Source organism: Polistes canadensis, unplaced genomic scaffold, assembly GCF_001313835.1.
Source record: "Polistes canadensis isolate GaletaPanama2010 unplaced genomic scaffold, ASM131383v1 scaffold_22, whole genome shotgun sequence".
Classification (NCBI taxonomy): domain Eukaryota; kingdom Metazoa; phylum Arthropoda; class Insecta; order Hymenoptera; family Vespidae; genus Polistes; species Polistes canadensis.
The window spans coordinates 980,482-992,707 of NW_014569569.1; the positions used below are offsets into that span (position 1 = coordinate 980,482).

At 35.6% G+C, this 12,226-nt stretch overlaps 1 protein-coding gene across 3 annotated transcripts in view; it reads right to left on the reverse strand.

The window, feature by feature from the left end:
- Positions 1–12,010, reverse strand: part of LOC106794051 (mucin-5AC) — a 239,442-nt gene extending 227,432 nt beyond the window's left edge. For 2 of the 3 annotated variants that reach the window (XM_014761450.1, XM_014761451.1), the window contains exons 1-2: positions 11,421–12,010; positions 8,971–10,151 (exon numbers count right to left, since the gene is read on the reverse strand). The gene's annotated coding sequence lies outside the window, so the exon portion shown is untranslated. Of the gene's footprint in view, positions 1–8,970; positions 10,152–10,396; positions 10,967–11,420 lie in introns of those variants that run through there. The other variant, XM_014761453.1, reaches the window with a different exon arrangement.
- Between the last annotated feature and the right edge of the window lie 216 nt (positions 12,011–12,226).

Consider the following 12,226-nt stretch of genomic DNA (forward strand, 5'->3'; position numbering starts at 1 on the left):
AAGCGACCGTACGTACCTGCTGCTATCGATCGGATCCGTTCTCGCTCGAGTTCTCTTCCTTTCCGAAGGGATCATCGTCCGTACCCTCCTCATTCGTTCGCCGCCCTCACCCAATCCCCCTATCCCTTCCTCTTTCCTCCCCTATCACTCTTTCACTCTCCCTCGATACTCTCGTCTCCCACCAGAAAACCCTCGGTAAGGCTTTCTTTCTACACACGAACCTCATCTCTCATCATCTAATCGATTTTCTCTACACCGATTTTCTATATTTATTTATTTATTTATTTATTTATTTATTTATTTATAGAAACAAATAATTTAAATAGGAGAACTAATTTTGATACTAAATCTACAAAACACTCCACGCAAGGATCGAATGACTAGTATATCCTGTAATTTGTTAAAAATAAATGCTGTGCATAAAGTATACATTTATTTATTTCTATGTAAAAGCAAATATTTTCTATCCCCCTCATTCTCAATTGGTTAAAATCTGATTCTATATTTAAGATATATGTTCTTTTTAAACCGCTCACGGTAGGAATAGTCGAATAAGTTTAGCATTAAATCAAACTTTCAATCATTTCGTCAAATTAATTAATATCATTTTGAACCGTGTGATTGATACGTTGTGATACGATATTTAAAAATCTCTTATTAGTTCGAGATAAAAAAAAAAAAAAATGAATTGTTCATTAATGAAATAAAATAATAATCGATTCGAATATCACGATAATTATATGATATTATTTCTCTCGATAAAGGAATCAAAATTCGTCGTACACGATACGTTTCAAAAAAGAAAAAAAAAAAAAAAAAAAAAAAAAAAAAAGGAAAATGTAGAAAAAACTCGAAGGGTTCGAAACAGAAAAGACCGGTGGTCCTCTTCGAACGCAAACGAATATGGTCTGGCTTCGTGTTTTGGTTATTGAACTTTGTACCGATCGCTGCGTGCATGCGTACGCGGATACACACACATGGTACACGCATATACATAGTAAACACATAAATATAGAGATATATAGATCCGGATAGAGATATTCTAGCGCGTAGCAACGCGTTTCAGCCGCAACAGCAATCATGCACGATCCGCGAAAAACGTCGAATGAATCCCATGCTTTCTCTCTTTCTCTCTCTCTTCTCTCTCTTCTCTCTCTTCTCTCTCTTCTCTCTCTTCTCTCTCTTCTCTCTCTTTTCTTTTTTTCTCTTTCTCTCTTCGTGTTCATAACGCTATCGTCGATTCGATGCTGTGTAGTATTATATCCGTAGTGTTCCCATTCGATTCCCTCCGAATGAAGATGGTTATGAAACGAATGAGAAAATTCGAACGATTCGAATGGAAACGAAAATTGAGTGACCGAAAAGGAAAGTGTACCACAAGTATAACATTTCTTTTTCATTTCTAATTAATATAATATTTTATTTTTGTCATTTATATAGGCATTATCTATTTTGTTATTTGTTATATTTCAAACAAACGAACTATAATGTTACTCTTCTATTTGCTTTTTCTATTATATTAGTCAATCAATTATGCATCGGCTCGAGTTATAAAGTTTGCACGTATTTTTCCGTTTGATGTGGAATTTTGGAATCGCGTAACTTCGATAATATTAATCGAATCTGGCAATACTTTTGTGTGTGTGTGTGTGCATTTGAAAACTGATGCATCGTAGATCAATTAAACAAATCAAGAATAACAATTGTGATATTTTTGTTTATTCGATCAAAAGTTATATATCGTGTCGCGAAAATGAGTGGAATTGAAAAAGAAATTGGATACATTTTGGAAATTTGATTACACCCAAAAAAAAAAAAGAAAAAAAAAAAGAAGAGGAGAATGCAACTCATGCTGATAAAACAATTTTGTATGTTCCGTGAACACACGATGGCACGAAGTTAGTCCAAGTGTTTTCAATTTGGTAATTTTAATTGAACAAGAAAATTAAGCAAAAACGACACATTAATTGTTACGATATCGATAAGAAACTTAAACATCTAGTTACAAAACAATTTTTAAATTTATTTGGAAAAGGCTTGAGGGATACGAAATATGATGACAAATTTATTTTCACTTTCGCATTCCAATACGAAGATACACCTATTATTTGATTCCAATACTGTTGTGTTAAAGAATAAAACAAAAAAAATAGAGGAATGATTACAATGAAGTAACTATCATCATTTCAATGATATTCTATTCGATTGTCCAGTCTCAATATTTAAATAAATATATTTTTAATCAGTATCTACAAATAAATGATCGTCTATTAGTATAGAAACTTGATACCATGTATATAGAAATAATATTCTTTTCGAACGAGGCTCGTTGATGATAACGAAATAGTGCTATTGTAAAAAAAAAAAAAAAAAGGAAGAAGGAAAAAACTCGAATATTCCGTATCTTTCTATTCGAAACGTTGAAAAAAAAAAAAAAAAAAAAATCTATGCAAATGAAATTAACGAAAGAGACTAGATATATTTTAATTTAATTACTCGCGAATATGGAATTTAAAAAACAAAAAAAAAAAAGAGAGAGAGAACAAAAACAAGAAAACAACGAATAAAATAATCTAGAAATGAAAAAAAAAAAAAAAAAACAAAATATTTGTTTCGTGCGTACATAGGAAGGCCGTGACATACATAAATGATCTATATAAATACACGCATGTACACAAAACATACATACACACACGTATATCCATAAATAAATCTCTAACACAGTCGTGTTAGATTTTTTAATCGAGAAAACGAATTATCTCGCAGACAGTTTGTTGCGAGTAGCAATTTCAACGACGAAACACGAAAAAGAGAGAAAGAGAGAAGAAAAAAAAGGGAGAGGAAGAAAGAGAGACTAGGAATCTTTGGAGTTGCAAGCCGCTTCACGTGAAAGTGGCCTTTCGTAGTAGTCTTGAGGGAACACCAACCAACCAACCAACCAACCACACGTGTACAATAATCGTGAACGCTCACGATTTCTCCTCGGTACACGCACATTCTTTCACGATCCATTGATACGTATACATACAGTGCACGTGTATATGTGCTGTACATGCTACTGTATTATAGTAGTGTGTTCTTTGGCTAACACCCAGTCTGCTTGCTTGCTTGCTTGCTTGCTTGCTTGCTCGTTCTCTTAACTCTCAATTCGCTCAAGTCGTCGAAGAATTCTACCATAGGACAACATTTTATTTCCATTTGTTTTATTACTCTTACATATGTATTTTCATCTCATAAATAGAATTACCATTAACATCGGATATCCTATTACATATGTGTGTGTATGTGTGTGTGTGTATATATACTAACATTGTCCATTTCTCTTCCTACGAGGAAAAAGAAAAATCCTCCCTCCTCCCCCCCCCAAAAAAAATTTGCGTATATATATAAATAAATAAATAAAAGAAAGTTTAAGAAAGGAAGGAAAGGAAGGAAGACGTTATGGAACACTTAGAATTTGAAAATGGCAAGATGTATCCTTTAGGAGAGTTTATATGGTTAGCGTTGTTCGTCTTTGAAGAAGGAAGAACCTACTAGGGTCCGATCATAAATCACGAGTCATACCATGGTCACGCGTTGACCTTATCGAACGATCGATCTTCGTTGTCGTGTGTACACCATTGTGAAAGTATATTATTCGCAGAATTATCGAGAGTAATCGTCTCTCCCTTTTCAATCTTTCTCTTAACGAGCACGTCTAATTGATATTTAAACAAACAAACAAATAAACAAGCATACAAACATGTACGATTAATCGATAAAATTGGAAAATTCAATAGTTGGGATTGTTAGCATTAATCGAAGAAATTTCCTTGTCGTTTATTGAAAGGAATAAATAAATAAAGTAATTTTTTGTTGTTGTTGTTCTCTCTTTTGAATAGGAAACGTAACGATTTATGCGAACGTGTACTACACACAACACGTTTATGACCGTGTCGTTCTACGTGTGTATTTGTGTTTCTAGTTTCTACGTATATGGTCGACGTAATGAATCGATAAACGGTTGGCAGCAGACTGAGAGAGTTTCCTGTGGTCTCGTCCATACACAGATCCTCGTTTCTTGAAGTACAGCTAAGAGAGAGAGAGAGAGAGAGAGAGAGAAAGCGTACTAGTAATAAGGTTACTGGAACGCTCCGCGATTAATTTGCTTGTAAATAGCTACGCTTTGCGAATAATTATAGCGAACTACCACACTAACCTTTCCATTTACCTTTCCCCCCCTGCCACCATCATTTCCTTAGTTATCCTTCTCTTACCGTCTTTCGTTGTATTCTAACGTTCCTATAAATCCTAACTCCGTCAAATTTCAATAATCAAATTATTTATTCTTCTCGTATATATATATTCAAATCATTTAACATCCATAAATACACATTATAAATATATTAATATTTAAAAAAAATTCTTTTCAACAAATCTCGTACAATAGTACAACAACAACAACAATTAACAAATGTGCATGGTAAATTTTTTTAAGTTTAAATCGAGTTATTTTCGTTTTTTGTTTTTTGCGTCAATATTTCAATTCACACGAAAATGTAAACATCATACGAAATTTTCACAGATGATCGATCCACGTGCGAAACTAAAGCGATAGAACTGACTGACTGCCAACGGGAATGTCACGCCGAAATCGTAGCAACATCATCGTAGAATAACAAGTTAATTAGATTCGTTTAAACCAAGTGATAGGATCGAATTAACTTTAGTATAATTCTACTAATACGAGATATGTGATATCTAATTATTTCGTTTACGTATAACGAGAAAAGAATCTTTTCGTATTTTGATAAGAATTGATAATAATCTCTCTCGGGCTTATGTTAATTAACAATATTATTAATTTCTTGAAAATATATCATTAAACAAAATACCGACTGTTAAATTGATGATTCACTCTAACGACACTTTCTATCTTTGTTTCTATCTCTCTATCTCTATTTCTATCTTTCCCTTTCTCCTTTCTCTTTCTCTCGTTCTTTGAAGAGTACTCGTTCGAGTTTCCACGCTTGAATCTCGTCCAGAAAAGTTTTCTAGACGGTAAAGAAGGTAGCCATGCAAGACGCGCGAGAAGCGTCGTCGTTAAATTTTCCTCGAAAACTTCTCTTCCGCGTAGGGATGGGAGAAAGAAGATCCTAGGCAAAAAGGGTGACTACGAAATTACAAAAGGGAAAGGGAAGCGAACTGAAAATAGAAGAAGAAGAAGAAGAATTAACGCGTTGTAATCGAGAAAGAATAAAACTACTACTGCTACTACTATGAAAAGAAAATAATACAAGAGAGAAAGAAAAAAATAATAATGATTTCCTACAAAAAAACTGAAGTTTCATTCGTACTCACGCGTGACTTATCTTTTCACGATGCATAAACAAATCATATATATATATCTCTTTCCGATGAAATGAAAATACTCGAGAATACGACGATAATTAATCGTTCGGGTATCATAAATTCCTAACATAGTTAAATAAAGAACCTCTCAATGATTGAAAACTCGTGTATAAGCATCCGCACACACAAACACAAACAATACATATGCACAGGTATATATGCATCATATATAAACATTCCATAAAGCAAAGAGATAAAAAATAATCGTTTCCTTTATCGAAAGCTTTCGAACCAAGTATTCTTCTACCTATTCTTGTCTATGTCTATTCTTTTCGTGCTCCTTTAACCATTTCGAAATCCTTCGAAAAAGGTCTTCTCCGCCTCTTTTTATTACCTATATTCCAAATACAACCAACCAACCAACCAACCAACCAACAACAACAACAACAACAACAACACGAGTATTTTGGAATCGACCTCGTTCGATTGGTAGTAGTGTAATGGTATGTCCCCAGTTCCCTTGAGAAAGAACCAAAGAATTCAAACGAAAGTTGCTCGAGCATGAAAAAAGTGCATAAGAAATTTTTGTTTGCTTACGTTCCGCAACGCGAAATAACTAAAACGTAAGCATCATAAGGAGAAATCGAAACTATCGCTGACGAAGATACGAATGAAGGTTTTACGAAGTATAAATTGTATTGGGTATGATGATGATTTGCTTTTGTCTCTTTACATCCCTTTGACTGTGAACTATTCTAAGTTGAAACGGTTCGCGTGATGAGTGACATGCGATCGCTGTTGGACATATACTATAGAAACAATTACCAAACATACACATGAAATAATAATAAACAAGCAAAGTTTTCATCGGGTGCATATATGCGTCCATAATTTAACAATGATAGCCTTTGCTAGACGCATATGTGCGCCCATAGCAGTCAAAAAGTTAATAAATGTTTAAATTTATATAGTAGTAGACTACTACTACTATATAAAACGATTAATATTATTATTTATTCCTATTACGCGTTGTATGAATTTCGTGTAATAGAAATTCGTGTTCTAGAAACTGACGTTATATACAATGGGATCGTTTACCGAGGTTGTTTTTTCGTTGAAAAAGAAACCTCGGGGTTTCATCAATCTCTGTGCGAGGCATGCCATTGACCAATAACACGCCACTTTTCAACGCGATAAAGTAATCGTGCACGATTTACGACAACGAGAGGATGACTGGACCAAAGCAAAGTTCTTACTTGAATAATTCAAAAGTCTCGATTACAGAGACCAAATATCGTTAGATTATTAATACACGAAGAATAATTAACCATCCCTGTAGGAATAGGAAATGTAAGGATAGGAGAACAGTATCCTTCCTTTTTGAATGAAATATTCATTTACCAAGAGATAGGATCGCGTATGTGTAAATAAGATATAAGAAGGAGAAATAAAATATATATGTTGTCACTAGTTTGATACTTTTATCTATCTTTATCTAATTCAAAACTTTATTCACGATGTATACTAACGGTACCGTGAATATTCGAAATTTGTTATACCACGAATCGTTTAATTCAAATATAAAGTATTCACGAACGATAATAATTAAGAATTATTAACATTTTGACTCAGATGACATTAGAAAAATGTTAATAGAATTTTGAATTCGATTCATTTTAATCATAATTGCGTCCGTATTATAAATACACAAGATATTTCAAAATACGCGAACAAAACTTCTAGGATAATTTCATTACGCTATAAAATAAAAACATTTCATACAATCAATTGCTCGATATAATATCATGTTTCTTATTCTAGCATACTTAAAACTATCCTTGAATTTATTTTAAAACATTCTGTATACATTACAAATATATATTTGTATATTTTAGAATTTCAATTATTGTTAGGGGATATTGTAAGCCAAGTCCAAAATTCTTGGCTTTGAAGCTGAATATTTTTATACATAATATGATACGCGTTTAACTGATAAATCTTAAGGCTTAACAAAGAAACAATTGTTTACTTTCGATATTATCTGAAAATTTGTGGAAAAAAGAATAGGCTCAATACTTTTCAACCCGTCCTCGTATATATTTATATATTTAATAGAGAATATATGTTACCGTCAATATCATAAATATCAATGAAGACGTATAATTAAGATAAAATATCATTTAAAAGGAAGACTACAATAATTGATAGGACATATATAAATGAAAAATAGATTTACAGTTAAACTCCCTAATCTAATCTCGCGTAGATAAAAAGAGAAACCAAAGAAATATCGTAATAAAGTATTCGTGATAAAAGCATATAACATTTTTACGAAACATTTTATCTTTGTTGTTCTTTGCACTTCGAGGTGTAATCGTCGTCGTAGTAGTAGTCGTCGTCGTCGTAGGTTGTCAGCAGTTGTCTTCTTCCTTCGTAATAATATGACGAATTGAAACGAGTGCAAGTCGAGACATACTTGCAATCGAGCTAGACGATCCGGCACGAGTTCGACCTTCGCCAAGTTTCCGCTGTCATGATGTAAGATCAACGATGACTTTGCTTTAAAGTACGAGTTGTTTCTCAAAATATATATTCTACCCATTTAACGCGTATTCCTCGAAAAATCATTACTAATCGATTTAAATATCGATTAACATAAGATAGATAGCCGTAAGTCATACTTAGAACGTAACACGATTTGCTAACAAAATACGATTGAAATATTTAGAAAATATTATTAATTTCTGAACGATTCACAGTTCAGAATTTCTATCAAAATTCTTTGATATTTTATACAAAAACGAATAACGATAGGAAACATTTTTTTTTAAACTGTCATCATTTACGTATAAAAATTTTTTACGTTAATTATTATTAGCCAAAAAATCCGATGGTTAATAACACATTTAGCATAGAAATAGAATTTTATTTTTCTGAATCGTATAAGTACACCTGCAAAAGTATAATATACTCTAAAGATAATGACAAAACTTTTTCTCATCCGACGACGCATCTCGACGTTTTTCTTTTGACCTTTCGCGAAATCGCGACTTATTATTTACAAAAATGCAATGAAAAAATAAATAAACTAACTCAACATAAAAATCGAAAAAGAAGAAGAAGTCTGAGCTACATACGTTTATTAGAGGCTTGTACGTACAAATTTACAGGAGGGGGAAAAAAATTAAAGTAAATAAATAGATGAATAATAAAAAACGAATCCCATATAACCTGCAAGCACGCACGCACGCGAAAAAGAAAAAACAAAAAAAAACAAAAATAGAAAAACAGGGAAAGAGAGAGAGAAAAAAATGAAAGAGAGGGAAAAATGGCAGGAAAAATTAGGAAGATAGATATAAATAAATAAAGAAGGAAGGAAGGAAAGAAAGAAAGAAAGAAAGAAAGAGATGTAATACGAGAAAGTAAACACTGCGAAGGGATCGTCGAATCGAACGCGTAACCTCGACGACAAATAACAAGATGGCAGCCGATCGAGCGATAAACTCACTCACTCACTCACTCTCTATATTTTTTTCTTTTTTCTTTCATGCACACCTAAATAAACGCATTTGCGAAAAATACAATACGAATCTAAAAATTATATAGCGATAAATTTAAATATATATTTTAATTACTCACATAAAACAAGTTGATATCCTCGAATTATGATGTAAAAATCCTCAAAGTCGATGGATCTTTTTCCATAAACAATCCAATACGTTGAGGAGGATGATGATGACGACGACGACGACAATGACGATGACGATGATAGTGTAGAAGTAAATCCAATAAATAATAATCCACAATGAGGAGTAAGAAGAAAGATGTGATGAAACACACTTTGACGATAATATTATAATAATATATCAAATAAACCGAAACTCTCACTTTTTATTTCTTATTTATTTATTTTCTTTTTTCTTTCCTTTTTCAAAATGCACGAGTCGTATTGTCGTAGCAAACAAGAGAGAGAAACAAAAAAAAAAACCCCCAAGAAAAGGCAAACTTAATGCGCGAAGTATAAGAAGAAGAAACTCGCGATACGGAGTATGAAAAATAAACTCTCTTAACGAGAGAGCTTATTTACTTTTTAATAATATTATTATTATTATTAATTATTTTCTTTAACTATTATTTCTTTTTTTCCCCATCGATCGACACTTATTCCAAGGGCACACTTGCGTTGCGTGGCGTGGCGTGGCGTGGCGTGGCGCGCGTTGGCTCTCTCTCGAAGCAACACTTTTCGATTGGCGCACCCACTCGCGGCACTAAACTCTCTGTACACGAACGATATAAACGGACAGGAAGAGGAAGAGAGGTAAAGAAATATAGGATCAAAAATATAGATAGAAAGAAGAGGAGGAAAAAAAAAAGAAAAAAAAAGGAAAGAAATAGAAAGGGAAATGGGGGGGGGGGAAAAGTAACAAATATATATTCTCAACGAGAACAACGAGGAGTCGAAGTATTTGAAACGGCCATTGCACGGGCCTCTTGTACGCCGTTTTTTTTCCTCGTTGACACACTAAACTATGATCACAAAACACAATATCAGCACCGATAGATTTCTTTTTTTTTTCCTTTTTTTATATCTCACCACTGCTATTATCCTCTGTCTTCTTTCTTCTTCTTCTTCTTCTTCTTCTTCTTCGATAGAACTTCACTTTAATTTTATCTCTCAATTAGGATAAGACCTTCAGAAAGAGAAAACACGCAAGCTCCTTTTGAAAGTTGTTTTCTCGTCCGTTATAATATCTTCTTCTTCTTGCATTTGGATTCGTCAAATAAGATAGAATGTGTGTCGCGCGTGTATGACGGCTCTTCTGAAAAACAATATAAACGATCAAATGTAAATAAGTGACTATTGAACGGGACACACGCGAACGCGAGTTTAGGATAACGGACAACAAGCGCGCTTTCGATCTACGATCCGATGTTGTGTGATTTAGATAGACGATTTAAACGAAAGAGAGAAATAGAGAGAAGAGAGGAGAGTAGAGGAGAAGGATGGTGGATCGGTGGGTGGGCGGGAGGGAGGGAGTATATGTAGACACACAAATATACATACGGTGAATCGATCGATCGAAGGCCGTCCGCGGAAACGAGCAGACGCTCTAACTCGCGTAAAACGCTGTACCGTCGGCGAGACGTAGAACGGACGACGACGACGACAACGACGAGAAGAAAAATAATAAGAAAAAGGAAAAATACTAAACGACGAAAAAGGAAAAGAAAAAGAAAAGGAAAATGAAAAAGTAGTAGAGAAGACGGGAATAATCCTTGAGCGAAAGTCGAGAATAACGTTGGAACGACACAACGACAGCGCGCGATGGAATTCACGGAGGCACTGACAACAAAGAGCGAGAGAGATAAGGAGGAGGAGGAGGAGGAGGAATGGAAGGAGGAGGAGAAGGAGAAGGACGATGAGTGGAAGGGGGATGGTGGAGGTAGCCGATCGACGGGGGCATACGAGGGGGCACGAGGAGGACGCACGAAAACGAGCAATGCCGATGATCGAAGCGCAGCAGGCCCACCGATGAACACACTGACAGGCTTATTCGCTTGCCTCCTTCCTTCCTTCCTTTCTTTCTTTCAACAAAATAAATCGCGTTTAGTAAAGACGTCGACAACGCAACGCAACGACACGACGACGACGACGGACAACAACGACGGACAACAACGACGACGACACAAACGACACGAAGGGATTATATAGAGCGCAAGCGCGCGCGCGCGCTCTCTCTCTTAACGCGCTTTCGTTACGTAAAGGAAGTGCGCGTCGCTTGAGGAGTTGTCATCATCATCATCTTATTCTTATTCTTATTCTTATTATTCTTCTTTAGTTGGTTATCACTACTATTATTTTTATTCTTTATCTTTCAATTCTGATGTTCCATTTAACTCTTATATCGTTCGTCCTCGTTCACCCCCGTCTCTTCGATTCGACCGATCGAAAGACACCTGTGACGGCACACATTTGAGAGAAACAAAAAAAAAAATAGGGGAAAACCAGGAGATTTAAGGCGCGCGAAACCGTATGTATATATGTGCATGTGATACATATGTATGCATATACATTCTCCGTTATTTACCATAAACTTTGTAGCCTCCTCCTACGGTTGTTATATTATGTGTTAATCCACGTCGTCACACATCGAAACTCCTTTCTATGAGAACGGCAACGACGGCGAGGAATAATACACGACTACGACGACAACGACGACGACGACGACGACAGTAAAGATGATCGACGAAAGCGCGAAAGCGCCTTGATCGTGACTAAACGATCCTTCATTCACTTCTTCTGCTTCTTATTTCCTCGATTAAAAGTTCTCTCTCCGCTTCTCTTATTAAACACTGGGCGGAACTCCTGGACGTCGTTATCAAAAGAGAGAGAGAGAGAGAGAAAGAAAGAGAAAGATAGTGAGGTACTACTTTACGTGCGTAAATACACACACACGCGCGCAGAGGGAAAAAGTGAGAAAGAGAAAAAAAAAAGAGAAAAAGAGAGAAAGAGAGAGAAAAAAATGAGAAAGTGATAGGACGGGAAGAAGGTCTCGTGTGCGCGCGAGAGAGAGAGAGAGGTTAAAGGGAGAGAGAAGAGAGCACGCGCGAGAAAGAGAGAGAGAGAGAGAGAGAGACGGTGTGTTAGGGCGGAACGATACGATCCGACTACGACGGAGGTCCGACTCGAACTAAGCGCCGCGCGCCTCGACGAGCCGACGTCTCCCCCCTCTTTCCCACTCCTCCCCACCTCCATTCCCCACCTCCCGACGTCTCTCCCGACGTCCCGCCCCGTCATACCTTCCCCCACCACGTCTGTCGCCGTGGTACCCATTCCGCTCCCCCCTCCGTCCCTCTTCCTACTCGACCTCCTCCGCCACCTCCTCCTCGGCCG